Source organism: Balaenoptera physalus (genome assembly GCF_965194825.1).
Source record: "Balaenoptera physalus genome assembly, chromosome: 7".
NCBI lineage: Eukaryota > Metazoa > Chordata > Mammalia > Artiodactyla > Balaenopteridae > Balaenoptera > Balaenoptera physalus.
Genome location: NC_138886.1, coordinates 70,939,483 through 70,963,286, shown reverse-complemented (window position 1 = coordinate 70,963,286; position 23,804 = coordinate 70,939,483). Strand labels below are relative to the sequence as shown.

General features: G+C 39.8%; 2 long non-coding RNA genes across 7 annotated transcripts in view; one reads left to right on the top strand and one right to left on the bottom strand.

Moving 5' to 3' along the window:
• Positions 1–23,804, top strand: part of LOC309664775 — a 113,151-nt gene that overhangs the window by 83,828 nt on the left and 5,519 nt on the right. Inside the window, exon 4 of one of the 3 annotated variants that reach the window (XR_014266027.1) lies at positions 12,732–12,927. The exons of 1 other annotated variant lie outside the window; for it this stretch is intronic. This is a non-coding gene — a long non-coding RNA (uncharacterized lncRNA). Of the gene's footprint in view, positions 1–12,731; positions 13,060–23,804 lie in introns of those variants that run through there. One more of the 3 variants, XR_014266028.1, reaches the window with a different exon arrangement.
• Positions 13,194–23,804, bottom strand: part of LOC309664776 — a 34,983-nt gene continuing 24,372 nt past the window's right edge. For 2 of the 4 annotated variants that reach the window (XR_014266032.1, XR_014266033.1), the window contains one exon: positions 13,194–15,429. This is a non-coding gene — a long non-coding RNA (uncharacterized lncRNA). The remainder of the gene's footprint in view (positions 15,430–23,804) is intronic. The other 2 variants (XR_014266034.1, XR_014266035.1) reach the window with 1 other exon arrangement.

Genomic DNA, 23,804 nt, shown 5'->3' with positions numbered 1-23,804 from the left:
AATTAATTTCACCTCTTTCTTTTTACTTTTATAATGTCTTTATTAAAAACTTATAATGATCTATGTGGCTCACATTATATTTCTAATAGACATCCCTATTCTATGTCATTCTGAAAAAGTTTGAAAAGGAACTCAAACCTCTTTCTCCAAGCTGAGGCTGCCAGTAGTTCACTTTTCTATCAAACATGCCTGACTTAAGAAGGAAAGATGCAAACTCTGCTGAGAAGAGCAAGATCTCCAACATTGCTCCCTCATCACCCCTCCAAGTATTGCAGAGGTTTTAGTAGAGCCCCTTAGGAATGCATAGTTTCCCTGCTGTAAGACTCTCAGACAGCGAAATGGGACATTTCTGGAATGTATTACATACAAGGAGAAATCCCTTCTCATTCCTGCTCCTTTATTTCAGGTGAGTGGTGATCCCTTAGGTGGTTCACCTCTTTTGCTGTTGCCCTGTCTCCCCTTGGGTGGGACCTGTCATAGAGGAGACCATTACCCTGTTCCATCCTCTGCAGGGGAAGCAGTAAAAATCAAGCTACATACACTTGAATGCCAGGAATGAAGTTACAGAGAGCCTGGTTCTTCCCATCTCCCCCAGACTAAGCCCAAAAGCTCACAATTGAGAGTTGTGGTTTGAGAAATAAGCTTGGAATACATCATTCCTTTCCTCTTCTTCTCTACCTGGCTATCTCCTGTTCATCCCAGTAAAGGCTTCTTCTTTCAGTAAACATTTCCAAATCCCAACTGCTAAATTTCAGTGTCCTTTCTTCTACTTCCATCATACCCTGTGACTCCTTCTTTCATATTTATCACCACTGTCTACGTCAAAGATCTCCTAGAATCTCCTGAGGTGTATTTCCTCATCATTGCCTGACATTCTTAAGGTAAAGGCCAAAATGCCAAGGACGTCCTGACTTTTGAGAGAATCTGACTAGTTTACGGGCCTAAGGGTAAGCAAGGTGATGGCCTAGAGTATGTTAACAGTGCTTCCCAATCCTCTACTACTCACATGCCGATTTCATGTTTTTTTACCATACCTGAGTTCCTCCAGAATTCTTATTAATATATCTTTAAATAGCTCATATTTTTCATTTAAATGTGTTTAAAGAAGAAACTTTACATCACTGTCATAAATGGAAAACTAATATTTTTATATGCATTAAAAGAACAGGGCTTCCCTGGTGGCGCAGTGGTTGAGAATCTGCCTGCTAATGCAGGGCACACGGGTTCGGGCCCTGGTCTGGGAAGATCCCACATGCCACGCAGTAACTAGGCCCGTGAGCCACAATTACTGAGCCTGCGCGTCTGGAGCCTGTGCTCCGCAACAAGAGAGGCCGCGATAGTGAAGAGGCCCGCGCACCGCGATGAAGAGTGGCCCCTGCTCACTGCAAATGGAGAAGGCCCTTGCACAGAAACGAAGACCCAACACAGCCAAGAATAAAAAAAAAAAAAGAACAATCAGGGGCTTCCCTGGTGGTGCAGTGGTTAAGAATCTGCCTGCCAATGCAGGGGACACGGGTTCAACCCCTGGTCCACGAAGATCCCACATGCTGCAGAGCAACTAAGCCCATGCACCACAACTATTGAGCTTGCGCTCTAGAGCCCACGAGCCACAAATATTGAGCCCGTGTGCCACGACTATTGAAGCCCGCGTGCCTAGAGCCCGTGCTCTGCAAGAAGAGAAGCTACTGCAATGAGAAGCCCACGCACCGCAACGAAGACACAACACAGCCAAAAATAAATAAATTAATTAATTATTTTTTTAAAAAGTACAAGCAATCAAAATAAACATTTATCCACTACCACCTCAAATTCTCTCTTCTACCACCAGTGGTATTACATAGAGAAATAATGGTCTAGAAAGTCATTGGCAGAACAGATGGAAATCTAAAGTGTGGACATGAACTTTTGAAAATTTCATGGCAAACTGATTTGGCTTAGCAAACCAGGTTTTTCAGAACGAAGACTTTCTCTGAACCACGATCCACAGACATGAAGATCCCCTCTCTGGACTCAGAGCCGAGGACAGGATGAGGAATAGGGAAGTACAGGAACCCAGTAAAGTCTAAGTAAAGCAAAACTCATTCTCCAACCCATTCCACTCCCAGCCTGTAGCTCCCAGCAGTGGCATCTCAGTGAGCAGCTTACTGAGAGTATTGGCATGGACAAAGATTTTAACGGGGGGGGGGGGGGGGGGGGCAGCAGGAAGCAAATAGCTGAAGTCTGAAGTTTACTTCACATGTGCTGTGTATCCCAAAGTGGCCGAAGGGTCCCTCAGGTGCTTCTCTGCCTCCTCCATCAAAGCCTTTATTTAGTGATAGTTTCATAATCCCCCTTAAAGCAGGTTCTGCGGATAAAATAAATTCAGCTTGACTTTTTCTTCTAAGTCCTCCTTTTTATTTGGGAATTACTGTTTTTATCAGCACAATTTAGTTTCTCTTTATCCATGCATATGAAATGAAATAAAACTCATCCCTTTGGAAAATGATCTTAAAATTCTACGACCTCAGATTTTATTAAAATCCCCCAGACGCATATAATGACTTTAGATGTAGACTACACCGTAGTCTTCTGTACATGATCTTATTTCAACCAACTCTCAAATAGGAAAAACAAAACAAAAAAAACACTGGTATTAAAAAAACTAAATTAAATAAACATGGATTTTGCATAATATATCCATAGGGATTTAGGCAATTAGGATGGTAAAGAAAAAGAGTTTCTGGTAGCTAAATGGATAAGAAACAAGCAGTTTCCTTCACACCAGGTAAAACTAAGGGTGCTGCAAATAGGTTATTTTGAAGACAGATTTCCACGAATTGTCAATCACTCTCTGTTAACAGAAAATTACACCCATATATTCTTAGAAATCTCTCAGTTCCCTCCTTACTGTGTAATGCTTTGGTGGTAACGTTCCTCTTTGAGGTGGTGTTTGTTAAATACATGTGGCTCGATGTGAAAATGCTAGGGGATTTTTGCATACTTTCCTAGCCTAGATGCACATATGCTCTTAGAAGTATTTTGCAGAGATAAATAATGGTTTAACACATGTTCTACATAATCTTTTTGATTAGTGGAAATATTGTTCTAAAAATTAATAGCTCTTTAGAGGGAAAGGATTATTTTCTTGGTAGAAGAAACCATATATTGACAATAGCTCTTTTCAACATGTATAGCTATTCCCTTTTTACTATTTTGCCTGAAACATCTGACAAATACTGCTTTTCTAGGACCCTTTATAAAGTATGAAGGCAATATCAGTTAGCCTCCCAGAAATTAATAAGCAGAGAAAATAATATTTTAATAAACGGTAGGGCCAGTACAAAAATATAACAATTTTTACTATGCACAGAAAAGGAACGATCTGTAATATTATTAACTTTTAATGTTAATTGTACTACATTAACATGAACTTTCACATTCTTGCTTTCTACCCTCATAGAGACTTTCATATTCATTATCTCCTTTCAGTTTCTATGAAATAAGACAGCAATATTACCCTCAATTTAACTATGAATAAGTGGAAGTCTAGAGAAGTTAAATACTTTTCCCCAAGTTACAAAGCAAGGTCGTAGTTAACTAGGACAAATTCTACCACTTTATCCTATGGTCAAATGAAATTATCAAACTATGGTGCATCTTCATACTGTGTATCAACCTTACAAGTTAGAGTGTCTCCTGCTTCTGCCATTTTTCTTCTTTGGAACCTTATGTATTGCTTGAACACAGTCCCAAGAAAACCTCACTAATACTATATTACCTAATAGCATTTATTCAGGCTATGCTGTAAATGATCACCGTGTTGGGCAGTACTTTGAGGGAGATATCATTATTCCCATTTGACTGATGACAAAGCTGAGGCTCAGAGAGCTTAAGTCACATGTGCACGGTCAGACAGGCAAGAATGGTTAGAGAAGAAATGGAATCTGGCTCCAGAAAACTGCAGAGCCAGCATCTTTGTTCCTCTCCAAGACTCCTCAAGTGAGGTCGTGGAACTCCAGAGTCATTCTCCAGCAAATGGAATTGTTCAAATATAGACAGGCTAAGAAACTGACCGAAGCTGGTCTTTATACAAGCTAGAAAATTACTTTGGTGAGTCAAATGAATTGTTATATTACAAAAAGATTATCCAAAAGAATCCATCAAGCATAATTAAGTGCTCATAATGTCTTATAAAGAAAAATATTAGCAAGTTGTTATTAACCTCAGAGGTAACTACTCTGAAAAGACCCAAAGTTATCCATAGTGATCACTGTGGTGCAGATCTCCTGAAGACTAACGATCCAAATCCAATTCTATTTGGGCAGGAATGTGCCTTTGTACACATATGTGGTTCCCAATCTGCCTGTACTTCTCAGGACTCTGCTCTATTCCTCCCTCTGACTGCTGGACACTATGGCATCACCTCTCCAACTGATGTACAGTGACAGATCATCCCTCTGTCTAATCCCACTCCTATTTGGAATCACACATTCCCTGGATTAGAAAGCATCGTTTAATACTTCGGAGTGGCAAACAATATCAAATTGCATCTGAGAATACAAAAGTAAGTAAGCAATACTGATTAGAAATAATCATTCTCTTTTGCAACACCTAGCCCATAATTGGTGTTCAGTTAAGTATCTGTGAAGCTGAACCCAATAATATCAAAACAGTTCAAGAGGAAGCTTTCCCCAGGGAATAGAGCCATATGCAAGATCCACAATGGATCATTGAAAATTCGGTGTACTTATGCTTAGAACCATAGAAATGGAGGAAGATTTAGAGACAATTATATCACGTGAACAACTGAGGCCCAAAGAGATAGACCCAAGGTCACAAAGGTAATTAGTGGCAAAAGTGGGCCATGAACCAACGAGTCTTGGTCGCATGCTCTTTCTAAAAACATTGTCATGTAGAAATGTATTTTTAAAATAAACTCAATTGTACTCTCAAATATGTGGTTACTGCAAAGCAGATCTCTAAGTACATGTATGTTTATCACATGTAGATAATTTTTAAATGCTGGATATTCCTAAGCCTGACCTGAGTCAAGAGACCTGTGTTCAAGTCTCAATTTTTAACTAGCCCCTTGATAGCAAGTCACTTTGCCATGCTGGATATTGGTCTCCTGAACTGTAAAATGAAGATGCCAGATGTATCTGTTAGGTTACAACTGACCAAAAAAATCAAACTGACTTAAGCAGAAAATTCAAACTAACTTATGTCCAGAAGTAGACATGTTTCAGATGGGTCTTAAACCAAGGATTGCATCATGTCACCAGGATCTAATCTTCTCCTATCTGCCTGCTATGTTCCTCTATATTGGCTGTGCTTTCAGGCTCCATGTGTCACAAGATGGCTGCCAGCTACTCTAGGCCTGTCTCCTCTACAAGTCCTCTGACTTAGGTAAAATTAACAACTACACTGGACAAAATGCCTTTAAGATCACTAACATTTGTATTGATTTCTGGTTCTATGAGATCCTATTAATGTCTATCTTAGATTATAAGAATATAGGAACTGTTTGGAGGAATCTTAGTACCTCTCTGTACCCCCAAAGGAAGAAATTTGTTACATTTCCACTGCCATGGCCATGACGTAACTAGCACCTCATGGTGTGCCTCACACTTCCTAGTTGTAGTTTCCTCCATGTACTCTATTGTCAAATGTCATTTTGCCTTTGAATACACTCTTCCCTCTGTCTGGGATGCCCTTATTCTTCCTTGTCTGTCTGACAAAAGCTTACTCACTGAACAATACATCACTTTCCCTGGGAAATCTTCCCTGATTACAACCCTCCACGCAAGTGAAATTGATCACTCAGTTGTACTTAGGCCTTCCTACCTACCTGGACTGGAATATATGTCATGTTGTATAGTATTCATTTATTTACATGTCTTCTCCAAGGAGTATTAACATTTGGAGGTGAGGAACCATGCCTTATTCATCTTTATGTCCCCAGTGCCAAATAACAGTGCCTGAAACATAGCAATCATTCAATAAATTTTGATGAATCAATCAATGAATCAATAAAATCTAGTTCCTCTGAACTAGAACATTATGGACTCCCATTCTGTCACCTAAAACACAATTTAAAATAATGCATCTCCCTCCCACACCTCACTCCAACTCTCTGACAATAGCAAATCATTTTACAGTCTTGTATGTTCATAAAGCAGAGCTGATCCTGCTTTCTAACCATTTTTAGGACAAATGTTTATTTGGTTTTCACAGAATGAATGGGATTCCACCACCACTAAATCTGAGGCATCTGGGCATTAGAAAATATGCTCCCCAATACCCGTGCAATTACTTAGGTATATCTCAGTATTGCATTCATTTTCCTAGGAGTTCTTTGATGAGAATACTGGAGAATACTTTTAATAGAGTTTGTTGAATGTACAATTTGTGTTGCCTGTCAATATTCCTCAGCGATGGTGGTTAATTTGGGAAAAAATTCTGTGTGCTTTGGGAATCTGTTAACTAATAATATTCCCGCTCATCTTCCATAGCCAGAGGTTATTATGCCACAGGACTCTAGGGTGCAAAACCTTGCTTTAGGGAACCGCAGGACAGGAAGCTAGCTGCGTGTAGGGTTATCACTCTATGTGCCCCACCTATATTCTACCTCGTTATTTTTATACAGGGAGAATTAAAGCCTAGAAAAGGAAAAGAAAGGTAATGTTCAAAGAGGAAGGCAGGCCATTGCTCTTGTCTTGGTTATAGGAATGTGGAAATTAACTTCTGAGGACATCTATAGCTACCAGCAAGCAAGACCAAAGCACGGGTCCCTGGAACAATTTCCATGATTCACTGTGGCCTAGGAAAAGCTCAGCTTAATGGGTTGCAGTACTGTCTTGGGTGTGGCTATTACTTCTTAGACCTCAATTAATAGATTGACCACCAGTTTACTGCCAGCCTTGGAACTTAAGGAACCAAGGAATTTAGTGAGATATACTATCTAAGCTCAATGATGTTTCATTTGCTTGACTCACTGACCATGACCTGGGAAAACAAACAAGCAAACAAATTCCAAAAGCATCTAAGTCTACCAAAAGAGCTCATTTGGTGTTGTAATACTGATGTTATTGTGATTGCAAATCCACTTAGAGACCACCCACTACACCACTGGAAAAGAGTCCAATAGAGACCTCTTAAGAGTTCACCCTCACGCTCCTGCTCTAGAAACTCCACCTTTCAGGTTCCTTGAACGAATCATGCTCTCTCTCAAATCCAGGCTTTGTGCATACTGTCCCATCTTCCTGGAACGCACTTCTCTCTCTGCCTTTCTGATCCCTCAGTTTCATCTAGTCAAATCCTGTTTTCCTTCAGCTCACAGTTCTCCGGGAATACCTCCCATGATCTCCTGGACTCAATTATACCTCCTCGCATCTAGAACTTTTCTTCCCTAACACTTGTCACACCTATAGTTATTTGTTCAGTGTTTGCCTTCCTGGATTGATTGTAAAGTCCATGAGGGCCAGAATCCATTCTGTCTTGTTCACAGATGTGAACAAGAAAATGGAAGCATGGAGTAGTCTTATTAAATTTGGGGAGAATTAAGAGAAAATTCTCTTATACAAATAGCAAAAAGAGGGACTATCTGGGAAAGGAAGAAAAAGTGAAACCAAAACTAACATTTCAGTATATGGTAATTCCCTCTTATGCACCAGGCACTGGACCATGATATGCTTGGGAACTGCAAAGTCCAACAAGTCATGGTTCCTGCTCAATAAATTATGGCTGTCTTGTTTGAGTCAGAAAACAATAGGTTGATGAAACAAAAAGAAATTCGGATTCCTGAATTAGGAAGAGGGAAATGAGAGAAAGAAGAATTGGGGAGAAAAGACAGCCTTTGAATATTTTCAGACTTCATTGATTCATTTTACCTTCTTTACCTGCAACCCAGAATATACTCTGAATTCAAACTTGTGTTTTGTAGCTGAATATGGAAAGTAAAGGCCTGTTTCTTAAGATTTATAAGGACATTTGGGGTCTTTTTGCATTGTACATTAGAGTATTCTTTCAAAAAACAGTTCAATCAACAAACATTATGGAACCCCTGCTATGGGGCCAACACCATGCTTACCACTGCAGGCTGTAGAGTTTAAAAGAGATGCTTTATCCTGCCTTCATATCTCAGCTCTCCACATCCTTCCTAGATGCATAGCTGCTTGTGTTTGTGTATTTACCTTTTCATTTTCCCTTTAAATCAGCACTCTGTAATTGCAGTAACACATTTTGGTGCTGTGTTAGGTGAGGAAGCTGAGATAGTTGCTTACATGACTCAACGGAGCTCATGTTCTCCCAAGTTTCTTTTATTTAACATTCCATCCTCATTCTGACCACACTGCCTTGGCAGCACCACTAAGTACCAAAGATGACAATGATTAAGTCCTGTCTCCTGAATAGAAGATACATTACAGATCTGTTTTCTTACAGTAAGAAAAATAATGCTAGTCACCATCTGAATATTAGAGACTGTAAAATTCTACAAAAAAAAACAAAACACTCCTGTATTAAATTTCCACTGGCCTACCAAAAAAAGAAAAAGAAAGATCAAAAAATGTGTTTATCTTAGCAATTGGAGTTTTTCTTCCAGAAGCTGGCTCTGCAGAGGGGGACTGTAAAAAAACAAACAAACAAACAAAAAACCTCTCCTCCCTATGCTTTGATGGGGACACCCCATGGAGCTCAAAGTGACATGACAAAAGATAAGCGTAGGTTTTTGGAAATTCTCAAGAAGCCAGGAAAGTAGAAGTACCAAAGCAAAAAATGTAAGTTGAACAAGAATTTAAACAAATTAATGTTTACTTGGTAGATATCAACCCTTCATCCCCCACATGGTACAAATTCTAGAGACATAAAAGAACTTGGGGTTGATTCAAATGGATAAAATCAGAAAGCTGGAGAGAATTCAATATGAGCTATCAGAGAAAGAAGGCACTGGGGGTAATTAGGCTTCCAGGAAAGTATTTAAAGCCTAAAAAAAAAAATCAGTGATAGTTCAGCGATTTCTGTGTCCAGGGTGTGCTCCTAAGGCAGTTCCTACATGAAGTCTATAAAATGGCCCTTTTGCCCAGTATGAAGAGATGGGGTAAGAACAGATACTGAATAGAAGAATACCTTCTCCTTCTAGTCAGTTCTCTGGAATGTTGTAAACTAAGTGAGTAAAGGAAACACATAGCTTAGTTTTTTCTCCCAAGACTGACACATTTTACTAAAAATAATTTGTGCCCCTCTTAATAGTTGACCAAATGTGTTATACTGCACTGAACAATTAAGGTAGGTGCACCTCATTAGTCCACCTGCAGAACAGTCTCTGTATCCCAAGTAATGAAAAAGAAAAAAATAACTGTCAGTAGAAAAGTGATGGTAGAATGAAGCAATCAAATTACTTGGGAATTAACAGCCCCCCCACACACACACAAAAATAAAGTCTATTCCATCACAGGAGCTTCTTTCTGCTTCCAAGAAAATCTGACATCTAAAAAGTCAAGTACAGTCTTGGTTAAATGCCAAAGGGAAGCAGGGGGTATTAATCAAGGAATGCCTTTTTCTTGGTTAGGATCATATCTGCCTCTCTCCAAGAAAGTCTAGAAGACTTTGGACATTGTAAAGCTGCAGTTCTCAGAGTCTAGTACCACTTTCCGTTGGATGCCTTTCTATCAAATCATCAAGGAGTACCTGGAAAACTAGACTAGATTGGCATCCCTGCTTAGGGTGTGTCAGTCAATTCTGTTCTGCAAATGAGCCAGGATCTGGAGGCATCCTTCAGACTGGAGTGAGGAACTTGGTGGGTGGCCTAGGAGTCTGGGCTTTGTAATAGAAGGACACAGATAGAACTTCTGGGCATGAGAAGCTGCAGAGGAAGATACTCAGAGACCAGGGAAAGATGCCAGTCCACATCCAGACTACATAAACACTAAAGAGAATCAGCCCAGGTGCCAACTTAACACTATCAATAAAGAATCTTGGCTTTGTCAGAGGGAAGCCCTTATTATCTTAGGGAATATGTCACAGATACATGGAAAAGCACAGAGGGAAATACATCAAAGGTGTGGGTAACAATAAAACTCAGCAAACACATAGTGATTACAGTTGTTAAAGTACTTTCCCACAAATGATTGTGTTGAATCTTCACAACTCCAGGGATAGAAGAAAGGCAAATATTTTATTATCATTATTGCTGTGCCCACCTTCCAGGTTTATCATAAGGCTAGAAATCAGATGTTAAATGACACCTATCCTGCATGTGGCCACTCAACACATCTTGAGACCACCCCAGGGAAAAGGGGCCTGATCCTCCATCCTGCATAGAGGAGAGGGCCCATGTTCAGATCCTTTATGATCCTGGTTCCCACACAGTGAGCTCACCCACACATGACTGGGCCAGATCCCACCTCAGACCCTCAGACATCTTTGTTATGACTAATCCCACCTTTGGAATGTCTGTGGTCAATTAAATCCAATTAAATCTTCCATTCCTATAATCCTCATATGCCAAAAGAAAGTCAGTTTACCTCCCCTGTTCTTAACCCCTTAATGCTCTGTATTTCTTCTCTTTGGCCTCTCTCCTCAAACCACTAGACCCTCTGCAATCTTCTTCCTTTATGTAAAAGAAAAAGAACCAATAAACACAGCATCTTCCCACGTTATGCTGTATATTTCACCTACTATAGAACTAAGGAGAGGGATGAAAATTTATTGACTCCTTAATGCCACTTTAGAACCACCACAGTTCCATCCTGGTACCTTTGACATCTGACAATACCACTTTGTACACTTCTATATTTCTATCATCTACTGACCTCCTGGTCACATTCTTTAAGAAGTAACACTCCTCTTCTCCCCTCAAACTCAACTTCTGCCATTATATTCCAGAAAACTTCAGTGTCTTTGGGAGCAATCCACCCAATACCTTCAATCTACTGTTCCTTGACCTCAAATACACAATAACTATTCTCACCTCCACTCCGCTTAGACTTCCCCACACTGCCAAGATACATCCTGAAACTTGTCATCACCCAGAATGGTTCCACACCAAAAATTTTAACTACAAACACTGCATACTCTGACCCAGCTGTCTTTCCTCCAGTGCTCTCAGGATGCTCGCTTGAACACACCTGCTCTTCAAATTCATTGAGTCCTCCAGCTCCTGGGTCTTCATTTCCTCAGAGTCCATCCACCTTCCCCCAAGCAGACTACAAGTAGTTGGCTATCTGAACTACTCGCCACCAGCACCCTCAAATCCAAATATGTCTCTTCCTGTATTGCCCTCACCTGGAAAACTCCCAACACAGGATCAATGCCATCTTGGTACCTAAAAGGCTGAGCATTCCTAAGCAAAATGTTAAACCATTCAGATTTATGTCCCAACAAACATATGGTCTCCAATCTTAAGACTTCAGTACATCTCAATCTTTTCACTTGATCAACATTCCTTCCTACTCTCCTCAGTAATTATTTTAAACCTATACATCTCTGTTAAAGCCCCCTCACTCTAAGTAGGCAACATAATCTTTTTCTTCACTGAAAAAAAAATTGATGTCCAGAGAGGTAAGAGGAAAATGAGGGAGTGTGGTGTCATAAAAGCTAATTTTTTGGAAGAATCCTCTACTCTCTCTAGAGACCATTAAATAGAGAAGTTCTCAGGGCTCACACTAAGCTCTCTTCTCTGCTCATTTTCAGAAGTGTATCTCATCTACTCCTATAGCTTCAATTATCTTTTTATGCAAAGGACTTCGAAATCTCTATTATCAGTCCAGATCACTCGCCAATATACCATTAAAGCTTTAACTCAACATTTCCACTTATATATCTAGAAAGTATCTCAAATCCTCATGTCCTAAATTGTTCTCTCTCTCTGTCTCTCTCTTTCTCTGTCTCACACACACACACAGACACACACATCGCTTCTCTTATCTCCTCCTCAGTAAAAGGCATCACCACCCATTAGTCAAGATAGAAAACTGGTAGTCATCCTTGCCTCCCCCCTCTGCCTCACCCAATTCATCAACAATTTCTACTAATATTATCTCCTGGCTTTCTCTCAAATCCAATCACTTCCCTGTTCAAATAAGGAATAACAGCCCTGTTCAAATAAGGAAACTAAAGCTGAAAGAGGTTAAGACATTTCACGATACCACACAACTAGTAGGTGGCAGAGCCAACTCGTCTGCTTCCAAAGTCCATGCTAAAAATTCGACAATACTTTTAGAGGGGGCTCTCAGAGCGAAAGATATCTTCAAGAAGCACAAAGTAGACTATTCCAACTGCAGAATGGCCCAAAACCCAAGGAAAGAAGGCACAGGGGGTAATCAGCCTTCCAGGGAAGAATTTAAAGCCTCAAACAAAATCAGTCAATCAATCAAAGAACTTCTGTGTCCAGGAGGCTCTCCTGAGGCAGTTTCTACATGAAGACAATAATGGCACTTGTGCCCAGAGTGAAGAAATAGGGGTACAGATAGATGCTGGATAGAAGGAGAATATATCACAGAATGTGACCATTGATGGGGATATATCTTGAATGAGAATAACCTTTTGCTTTTTAAACCACTGAGATTTTGAGACTGTTTTTTATCATAGCATAACCTGGTTTATCCTGACTGATTCCATCTCGTTCTGTTTTCATTCAGGCTTATGTGGTACTCTCACTATCAAATACAGAAAGAAATAAAGGTTGAAATGGCTACAAGGAATGTTCTTCCTCTGGAAAACTTTTCTAATAATTCCTTTTATCCTCTTGTTAGGTTCATGTTTCTCCCTGGTTTCTCTCTTTACACTTTTGATGTCAGTGAAGTTGTCCATTGGAGAGACTGAGAAGAGATGAATGTTAGAGGAAAAAAATTAATGAATGGCAATTTTTCAGCATTCCCCAAAGACGAAGTTACCTTGAAAATTATATAAGAATACACCATGAGGCCTATGGAAAGGTGATGTAAAAAGGTCAGTTTTTTATACTGTATCATCTTTCTAGAGCTATATCTTTATATCTTCCTGAGTGTGACAGCCAAAATATTCTTTGCACTAGAAGCTGCATCTACCTCTATTCAGTGGTTCAGAATTTTAAATTACTTTTGGTTAAAAACATGGGCTTTGGAGTCTGGCAGAAGTAGGTCCATGTCCTGAGTCTCTGCCTCTTCCCAGCTGTGTGACCTTGGGCAGATCTAAGATGAGGACAGTAACAGTATCCATCCCATAGTGTCACTGTGAGGTTTAAACCATCAGTGAATGTACAATGCTTATTGCAGTGCCTGCGGGTCTTAATAGGTGCTAATTATTAATAGTATTAGTAATACTATCATTTTCATCATTATTGTTATTTTTACTATGAAACACATACACAGGGACATGTATTTGTGTATCTAATCCATAGCACCTGGGTCTGAAAGGCAAGAAAATGTGAACACTCTTTTAGAAGATGGGAAAAATAAATTCCAATACACATGCAAACTTAAGAATACATGGCTCTTCTGGATAACTTATGAGCTAATTTCTGGAAAGAAACCAAGAGACAATCTCTGTGAAAGTAATATTTTAATTTAATATTTATTTTTATCAAGATAATTCATGTACATTTAGAGGCAAATCTTACTACCATAAAACTTATAACAAAAAACAATAGTCACTTATTTGGGGTGGGGTAGAGGTGGACTCAAAATACTTGTTATTATATGGTGAAGGTGAGAGAAAAGGCTATATCGAGAATAACATCTAGTTTGGGGGACACCTAAGCAACTCGGTGGATGGCAGGCCCATTAACTAAGATAGAGAAGACTGGTGGATGAGCAGGATTTCAGCAGAGGGGGGAAGCAAAGAATCAAGAAACCTGATATTTAGCCATCAAAAGTGAAGATGTTGGGTAGACAATTTGATATACAGCCTAGAGGTCAGGGCATGGGTCATGGGGAAAGTTACTGATTTGGAGATTACTGGCATGTAGATGTTAAATATTTAATATTTAAATGATAGCAACTCAGGTGAAGAAAGCTAAAAAACTGATGCTGAAGCCTTTCGACATGCAGAGCTCAGGCTGAGGAAGAGCACCCAAGAAAGGTGACTGAGAAGCAATGGCTGGTAAGACTGTCAGAGTCAGGAGGATGCTGTGACTCTGGAGTAAACAGTGGTTCAGGGCTTCCCTGGTGGCGCAGTGGTTAAGTATCCACCTGCCAATGCAGGGGACACGGGTTCGAGCCCTGGTCTGGGAAGAGCCCACATGCCGCGGAGCAACTAAGCCCGTGTGCCACAACTACTGAGCCTGCGCTCTAGAGCCCGCGAGCCACAACTACTGAAGCCCGCACACCTAGAGCCCGTGCTGTGCCACAAGAGAAGCCACTGCAGTGAGAAGCCCGCGCACCACAACAAGGAGTAGCCCCCGCTCGCCGCAACTAGAGAAAAGCCCACGCTCAGCAACAAAGACCCAACACAGCCAAACATAAATAAATAAATAAATTTATATTTTTTTTAAAAAGTGGTTCAAGGAGGAGGGCGTGGACAACTGCGTGCCTGCAGCTCAGTAATCACAGTATAAACCCAGCCGCCCTTTATTTCCCTGCTCCTACCCTCAGTGGACCACTGGGCTTTTTCTATTATTGTTCTCTTGCATTAGAATGGCTCCTCACCTGCCAAAATCCTATCTATCCTTCATGACCCAGCAAGAATGCCATCACCTTGGTAATGCATTTCCTGACTCCACTAATTAAAAATGCTCTCTTCCTCCACAATATTCCATAGCCCATTGTATACTATAACTTATTCTGCCTTGTGCTGTAACTATATGTATTCTCTCTCCATCCTTCCTGTATCCCAACTGGACTATAGTCCCCCAACCCCTATAATGCAGCAGACTGCTGGGCATATACTAGGTACTCAGTAAAGATTTTTCACTGAGTCAAATCCAAAAATATAGAACTCAAGCCTGGAAAAGTTTCTTCAAAGGACAATCTCCTTTAACACTTTAGATTTCTGTTTGTCAGCATGTGTATCTTCTGCACCCAAGCCCAGAAATTATTTATGCATTTTCCTGACCCTCTATAGAAAAATAGTGGGGGGAATCATTCCCAAAAAGCAAAGTTTTTAAATGACATCATTAAAAAAAAAACCAAAAACTACATGACCAAAAAACAGGGTAGTATGAGCAAAGCTCCTGTCACATGCATTGGCTGCGTATCTCCTGAGCTAATGGCTATTTTAGAAGCCATTTAGACTAAACTTTCCCCCAGATCTCAGGTATGAAAATAACAAGTTGCAAAAGTTCCATGGATGAAACAACATTTGTGATCCCTGAACTTCACAGTAAAAAGCTAAAAAGATTGTACTAATCCAAGCCTTGGGTTAGCAGGCAGCAATTCTTCAATCTTCTTGCTTCAAATGTCATCATGTGCTTTCATCCTCTTACACTGAGGAGGAGAAGTGTGGTAGAAAGAAATCATTGGAAAGTAGTTCTGGCTAAGAGTTGGAGGAAGAGGAGAGAGAAAAACAGGTTATCAATGGTAAATACAGTCAGAGTCAAAACTTTATAAATCAAATAGAATTTCTACAAGCTTAATGAGGGAGAATTATTTGCCAAGCTGCTATGTGCAACATGATATAAAAACAACTAGGATTTAATGTCATGAATGTTAATTTTTATGATTTCCTTTATCCCCTCCTCTTTTTTTGTATCATGTTGCAAAACAGTTCTCTTTTGAAACTAATCACTCTTTTGTGGTCAACGGCAATTTACAAATTAGACCCTCAGACTTTTGCTAAAAAATTTAGGCCTTTACACATATTTGTAGATAGACAAATAGCCTAGTGATTAAGGGTATGCATTCTTTTTAGTTGCATATGCCAGATCTACCACATATTTGTGATCATCCAAACTGGTTGTTTTTTGTTAAAATTTCTACTTCCTGCACTTTCAGACCCACATATTCAGAGGTAGAAAATTTTCTGAGAGTGCAAGGTGATGATCCTTGCAGATGCCCAGCAGTAGACTACATAAGTGTAAATAATCAACGTAGCCCCCCTTTGCTGCTACACTAAAAAGTCCAGTAACCTCCTTTTCTTAATGGTGGCGCCAGTTCCACCACACTCTGGAAGGTATTGGTTTCCTTAAGTACAATGTGGAGCCATCAGAATAAAGGGGCAGCATGAGGGAAAACGGCAGTGTGGGCCTTTGTGGTCTATAGATTTAGTTGCTCATACAAGAACCCGGGAGGGGGAAACCCCCAAAAGATTAGTCACTTCGTTTTGTGTTGCAGAACTCAATTCAGGTTAACAAAGCACTTGCCAACAAAGGAGATGGGAGAATGGCAGTATTCACTTGCTCTGGTCTGAATAAACAAATGTGGGATTTGTGGGCTGACTAATGTCCTGGGATAAACCAGGCATTCAGCCAAATTCTAGGAGTTTTGATGCAAAGACAGCAAGCCCACACTTTTCTTCATGGAAAGTGCTCCATGGGAGTATTGATGTCCACAAGGGCAGCCTGGGTCTTCAACTGCCTTAAAGATTCACCCATATTCAGCCACAAGGAATTCTCAATGTTTCTGTAATTGAAAACCTAGATCAAGTGATAGAAACGGAATTCCTTCTTCTTGGAAAGTGTTAAATATGCCATTCATCTCCTTTTAGAAATGTGTTATCACTGTCCCTTTTTAAATACATTACCCTGAAAATATATAATTAGGCTGCTAAAATGTGACTCTGGTCCTATCTTTCCTTTCATTCACTCATTTCATTCACTGAGTGCCTTCTGTATGCTCCAGGCATCATGTAAGACTCTATGGATGAAACAGTGACTGAGTCAGAGCCAGTCCAGCTCTTGGGAAGCCTCCGGGCAACCTCTGACAATTTCAAGGGCACTGGAAGAGTATTACAATCTTATAATTTTATTTTTGGTTAGAGGAAAGTGTTAAAATTTGCAGTTTTTTTAGTGGGAGAAGCAGTAAGCCCCTCAAGGTCTCAGCATAAGTCTGTGGGGAAGTCAGAGTGTTTCCCTTTATTTGACCCCCAGGATCCCCCACATGCTGTGAGGACCAGAGTCATCACTTAACCCTAGGCTAAAGTAGATTTTATTACAAATGACAGCTAGTGAAATATCAAGGACTAAGTTTCACAGGTTCTTAACTAACTCAAGAAAAACTTCCCAGCAGCAGCTCATGCAATCTCCTTTAAATCTATAAGGCTGGTTTATCTACCCAGATGAGAAACATACACGGTATATGCAGGCTAAAAGCAAAATCCCTGGAATGATTCAATGTGAATATAACATAAACTAGAAGGAGAAAGTTCACTGTGATAATTGGTACAAAGGGAGCATTTTATGGGTCTCCAGAATATCTCCAACCTTCCTTGTAATGTAGGGTCTTCTTAAGTAGTATTTATCCACATTGGAGCCTTCATATTTCCCACATGAAGATGTAATCTCCATGATTTATTAACCCTCCAGAGTCCCAGGAAGAGGCTGCCAAACTGCAAATTTAGATAATTCCCTTTAAGAGGCATTATATGTAACTGCCTTTAGAAGGAAATTCGGCTACATTAGCAGAGATTTCAAGCAAGCTCTTTCACAAAAAACTGTCAAGGAGTGTTTATGAAGTCATCTAATCAGTACCAAGTTTAACATATTTAGATTAGTCTCATCGACATAACTCTTTAGCAATAAAAGTATTACAAAATCAAGATCTGGAAAAGGAGCATAACCCCTGCTTAATTACTATGAGGAGGGGGGAGAAAGTTGAAAGAGAAAGCTATAGACAAATTGGAAAAGAGCTATTTCAGGTATAAAAAAATAAGGAAGGAAAACCTGAGCCTGGGATTGGGTGATAAGCAGATAGCAGAAGCCACCACAGAAACTCTGTTTGACCAGAGGCTCAGTGCTTGCCTTGAAGGAACAAGATGAAGTGCACAGCCCACAAACCAGAGGAAGCCTGCACAGGAAGCGGAGAGGAAGATAGAGGCTTATGAACTTGGGGACAGGATGAAGCCAGTCCATGTGAGGTTCAAAAAAACCAAGTAGGCAATACGAGCATCAAAGTGTTTCCTTGTGTCATTAACTCAGGACCACAACCTGATTTCAAAACACCATGGAACCACGGATGGAAAAACTGTATAAACTGGGGCCATTAAAAAAAATTTCTCTCTGCCGTATGCTTGTCAGAGACGATCACAACCCTCTGAGCACTTTGCAAGGCACGCACTGGATCTCACTGTGCTGAGCGATTTGACCGGCAGTGTCACATTTCCCAGCAAAATTAGACAAGCAGCTTGACTTGACAAGTAGCATGAAATAACATAAAACACTTCCCTAGACAGTGCCAGAGAATTAGGTGCCAAAAGCCTGAGGTGGTTATTAGAAAATGGTTCCCGCCTCTGATTGTCTGACTACAGTCTCTTCATCACCAGGAAACTGCTACAGCAGAACCCAGCCAAAGCAATCACTGCTCCCTTAGGAAGCATTCACTGTTCACCGTGAGCTCTTGCTAACATTCCCGCTGTTTGCAAAGTGGCTAGATGGGGATATGACAGCAATTCCTTTTGTCAGTGAAAGAGACATTGCCCAATGGGATTTTAACTTTTAACTGGATTTCAGCCATGCTGTTTCCTTTGGTTACCTGTCAGCTGAAACTTCTTTGGTATCCAAGCTCTAGTGCATTTCGTTTCCATGGTCATCAGAGCAGTACAAAGGAAGAAAAACTGGAAAGGGGTCAGGACACCCCAGCTCTGTCCCTAATCAACTGCAAGGCCTTTAGCCTGGCCAAGTTGCTTCCCTTTTCCTTTAATCATAAAATGAGATAATATAAAACCTATCTCAGAGGGTTACAGTCATAGGAGAGAACAGATGAGCAAAATGTTATAGAAGGTATATTCATATATAATACTTAAGCGTGTGTGTGTTTGTGTGTGTACATGAAACTTTTTTAATGTTTTCCAGTTGCATAAAAGTGAGGTGTAGATCTGGCAAGTACCTGGATAAGAAAAGTGACACGGACAATCTGGATATTTAAGAAGAAAAATGCCTCCCTTGATTCTATAGGGAAAAGATAATTGTCTAAATTGTTCAGACCATTTTTCTTCTCCAAGTCCTAGTCATGGAATCTATACAAGACTGAATTTCATGATTGCTGGCAGACAGAATATTTTGAGGAAAAAATAATACTAGCTGTTGATTATTAAATGTTTACTATATGCTGGCCAATCTGTGAAGCACTTTACAATTACTTCACTTCCTCTTCATTACAATCCCATGAAATATGTATTATTTAATAACATTATACACTATGCCTAAGTTTAGGAAAGCAATTATACTCCAATAAAGATGTTAAAAAAATACATTATGTAAAACCTTCCAACACATTATAAATTGAAATGTATTTAAACTCATAGCCCTGGATTTAAAAATCAGGAAATAAAACTGTTTCTTTTGCTGAACTCAAAAAAAAAAAAAAAAAAGAAATTTATTGTTGAACTAATATTTAAATTCAGGTCTGTCTGACTTCAGGGCCCTTGGTCTTAATCAGAGCCATTACAGCTCTGTGAAGGAGATTATGTTTCTCTTTTGCCCCAACTTTTTGCAGTTACTATTAAAAGTTGGCCTGTGTGCTCTGGCTGGTTGGAGGGGCAGTCCTTGTGTGGCCCTTTGTATAAGAGCTGACAGTTACTGGAGGCCCACATAGAGGGAGTGGTATGAGGGAAGAGTTCTAAACGGAGAGGGAAAAGGAACTTCATGGGTAAAGGACCTGTGGGACTTACACTCAGTTCTGAAAAGCTGCATTTCATGGGTAAATGCCACAGAGGTTTGTCTTTAGACAGAACAGGAAAGACTCCCAGAAATACACCCACACTTATATGATCAATTAACCTGCAACAAAGGAGGCAAAACTACACAATGGGAAAAAAACAGCCTCTTGAATAAGTGGTGTTGGAAAAACTGGACAGTTACATGCAAAAGAATGAAACTGGACTACTTTCTCACAGCATATACAAAAATAAACTCAAAATGGATTAAAGACAAATATAAGAACTGAAACCATAAAACTACTAGGAGAAAACATAGGCAGTACACTCTTTGGCATTTGTCTTAGCAATATTTTTTTGGATATGTCTCCTCAGGCAAAAGAAACAAAAGCAAAAATAACCAAATAGTACTACATCAAACTAAAAAGCATTTGCTCAGCAAAGGAAAGCATCAATAAAATGAAAAAGCCACCTACTGAATGGGAGAAGATATTTGCAAACAATATGTTCAATATGGGTTTAACATCCAAAATATATTTTTTTAAAAAACTCATACAACTCAATAGCAAAAAAACAAACAACCTGATTAAAATATGGGAAGGGAATCTAAATAAACATTTTTCCAAAAAAGACATACAGATGGCTAACAGACACATGAAAATATGCTCAACATCACTAATCATCAGGGAAATGCAAATCAAAACCACTATGAGATATCACCTCACACCTGTCAGAATGGCTGTTATCAAAAAGACAAAAGATAACAAGTGTTGGTGAGGATGTGGAGAAAAGGGAACCCTTGAGCACTGTTGGTAGGATTGTTAATTGTAACCGCTGTGGAAAACAGTATGGAGATTCTTCAAAAAATTAAAAATAGAACTACCATATGATCCAGCAATTTCAATTCTGGGTATTTACCTAAAGAAAACAAAAACACTAATTCGAAAAGATATATGCATCTCTATGTTCATTGCGGCATTGTTTACAATAGCCAAGATATGGACGGAATGTAAGTGTCCACCAATAGAAGAATGGATAAAGAAGATGTGATATACACACACACACAGACATATATATACACCTTCATACATACATACACACACAGAGAAATATCACTCAGCCATAAAAAATGAAATCTTGTTATTTGCAACAACAAGGATGGATATATAAGGTATTATGGTAAGAGAAATAAGTCAGAGAAAGACAAATACCCCATGATCTCAGTTATATGTGGAATCTAAAAAACAAACAAGGCAGAGATTGGTTCAAGATGGTGGAGTAGAAAGATGTGCACTCACTCCCTCTCACGAGAGCACCGGAATCACAACTAACTGCTGAACAGTCATCGACAGGAAGACACTGGAACTCACCAAAAAAGATACCCCACACCCAAAGACAAAGGGGAAGCCGCAATGAGATGGTAGGAGGGACGCAATCACAATAAAATCAAATCCCATAACTGCTGGGTGGGTGACTCACAAACTGGAGAACACTTATACCACAGAAGTCCACCAACTGGAGTGAAGGTTCTGAGCCCCATGTCAGGCTTCCCAACCTGGGGTTCCAGCAAAGGGAGGAGGAATTCCTAGAGAATCACACTTTGAAGGCTAACGGGATTTGATTGCAGGACTTTGACAGGACTGGGGGAAACAGAGACTCCACTCTTGGAGGGCACACACAAAGTAGTGTGCGCATCGGGACCCAGGGGAAGGAGCAATGACCCCATAGGAGACTGAACCAGGCCTGCTAGTGTTGGAGGGCCTCCTGCAGAGGCAGGGGGTAGCTGTAGCTCACCATGGGGACAAAGACACTGGCAGCAGAAGTTCTGGGAAGCACCCCTTGGCGTGAGCCCTCCCAGAGTCCGCCATTAGCCCCACCAAAGAGCCGAGTAGGCTTCAATGCTGAGTCACCTCAGGCCAAACAAACAACAGGGAGGGAACTCAACCACACCCATCAGCAGACAAGCGGATTACAGTTTTACTGAGCTCTGCCCACCAGAGCAACACCCAGCTCTATCCACCACCAGTCCCTCCCATCAGGAAGCTTGCACAAGCTTCTTAGATAGACTCATCCACCAGAGGGCAGACAGCAGAAACAAGAAGAACTACAATTCTGCAGGCTGTGGAAGGAAAACCACATTCAAAGAAAGATAGACAAAATGAAAAGGCAGAGGACTATGTACCAGATGAAGGAACAAAATAAAACCCCAGGAAAACAACTAAATGAAGTGGAGATAGGCAACCTTCCAGAAAAAGAATTCAGAATAATGATAGTGAAGATGATCCAGGACCTCGGAAAAAGAATGGAGGCAAAGATCGAGAAGATGCAAGAAATGTTTAGCAAAGACCTAGAAGAATTAAAGAACAAACACGTGGAAGAATTAAAGAATAAACAAACAGAGATGAACAATACAATAACTGAAATGTAAAATACACTAGAAGGAATCAATAGCAGAATAGCTGAGGCAGAAGAATGGATAAGTGACCTGGAAGACAGAATGGTGGAATTCACTGCCGTGGAACAGAATGAAAAGAAATGAAGACAGCCTAAGAGACCTCTGCGATAATATTAAACACAACAACATTCACATTATAGGGGTCCCAGAAAGAGAAGAGAGAGACAAAGGGCCCAAGAAAATATTTGAAGAGAGTATAGTCAAAAACTTCCTTAACATGGGAAAGGAAATAGCCACCCAAGTCCAGGAAGCACAGAGAGTCCCAGGCAGGATAAACCCAAGGAGAAACATGCCAAGGCACATAGTAATCAGATTGACAAAAATTAAAGACAAAGAAAAATTATTGAAAGCAACAACAAGGGAAAAATGACAAATAACATACAAGGGAACTCCCATAAGTTAACAGCCGATTTCTCAGCAGAAACTCTACAAGCCAGAAGGGAATGGCACAATATATTTAAAGTGATGAAAGGGAAGAAACTACAACCAAGATTACTCTACCCAGCAAGGATCTCATTCAGATTCTACAGAGAAATCAAAAGCTTTACAGACAAGCAAAAGCTAAGAGAATTCAGCACCACCAAACCAGCTCTACAACAAATGCTAAAGGAACTTCTCTAAGTGGGAAACACAAGAGAAGAAAAGGACCTACAAAAACAAACCCATAACGATTAAGAAAATGGTAATAGGAACATACATATCAATAATTACCTTAAACATGAATGGATTAAATGCTCCAACCAAAAGACACAGGCTTGCTGAATGGTTACAAAAACAAGACCCATCTATATGCTGTCTCCAAGAGACCCACTTCAGACCTTGGGACACATACAGACTGAAAGTGAGGGGATGGAAAAAGAGATTCCATACAAATAGAAATCAAAAGAAAGCTGGACTGGCCATACTCATATCAGATAAAATAGATTTTAAAATAAAGAATATTACAAGAGACAAGGAAGGACACTACATAATGATCAAGGGATAAATCCAAGAAGATGCAACAATTATAAACATACATGCACCCAACATAGGAGCACCTCAATCGACAGTAACACAATAATAGTGGGGGACTTTAATATCTCACTTACACCAATGGACAGGTCATCTAGACAGAAAATTAATAAGGAAACACAAGCTTTAAATGACACAATAGACCAGATAGATTTAATTGATATTTATAGGACATTCCATCCAAAACCAGCAGATTACACTTTCTTCTCAAATGCACACAGAACATTCTCCAGGATAGATCACATCTTGGGTCACAAATCAAGCCTCAGTAAATTTAAGAAAATTGAAATCATATCAAGCATCTTTTCCAACAACGCTGTGAGATTAGAAATCAATTACAGGGAAAAAAACATTAAAAACACAAACACATGGAGGCTAAACAATACGTTACTAAATAACAAAGAGATCACTGAAGAAATCAAAGAAGAAATCAAAAAATACCTAGAGACAAATTACAAAGAAAACATGATGATCCAAAACCTATGGGATGCAGCAAAAGCAGCTCTAAGAGGGAAGTTTATAGCAATACAAGCCTACCTCAAGAAACAAGAAAAATCTCAAATAAACAATCTAACCTTACACCTAAAGGAACTACAGAAAAAAGAACAAAAAAACCCAAAGTTAGTAGAAGGAA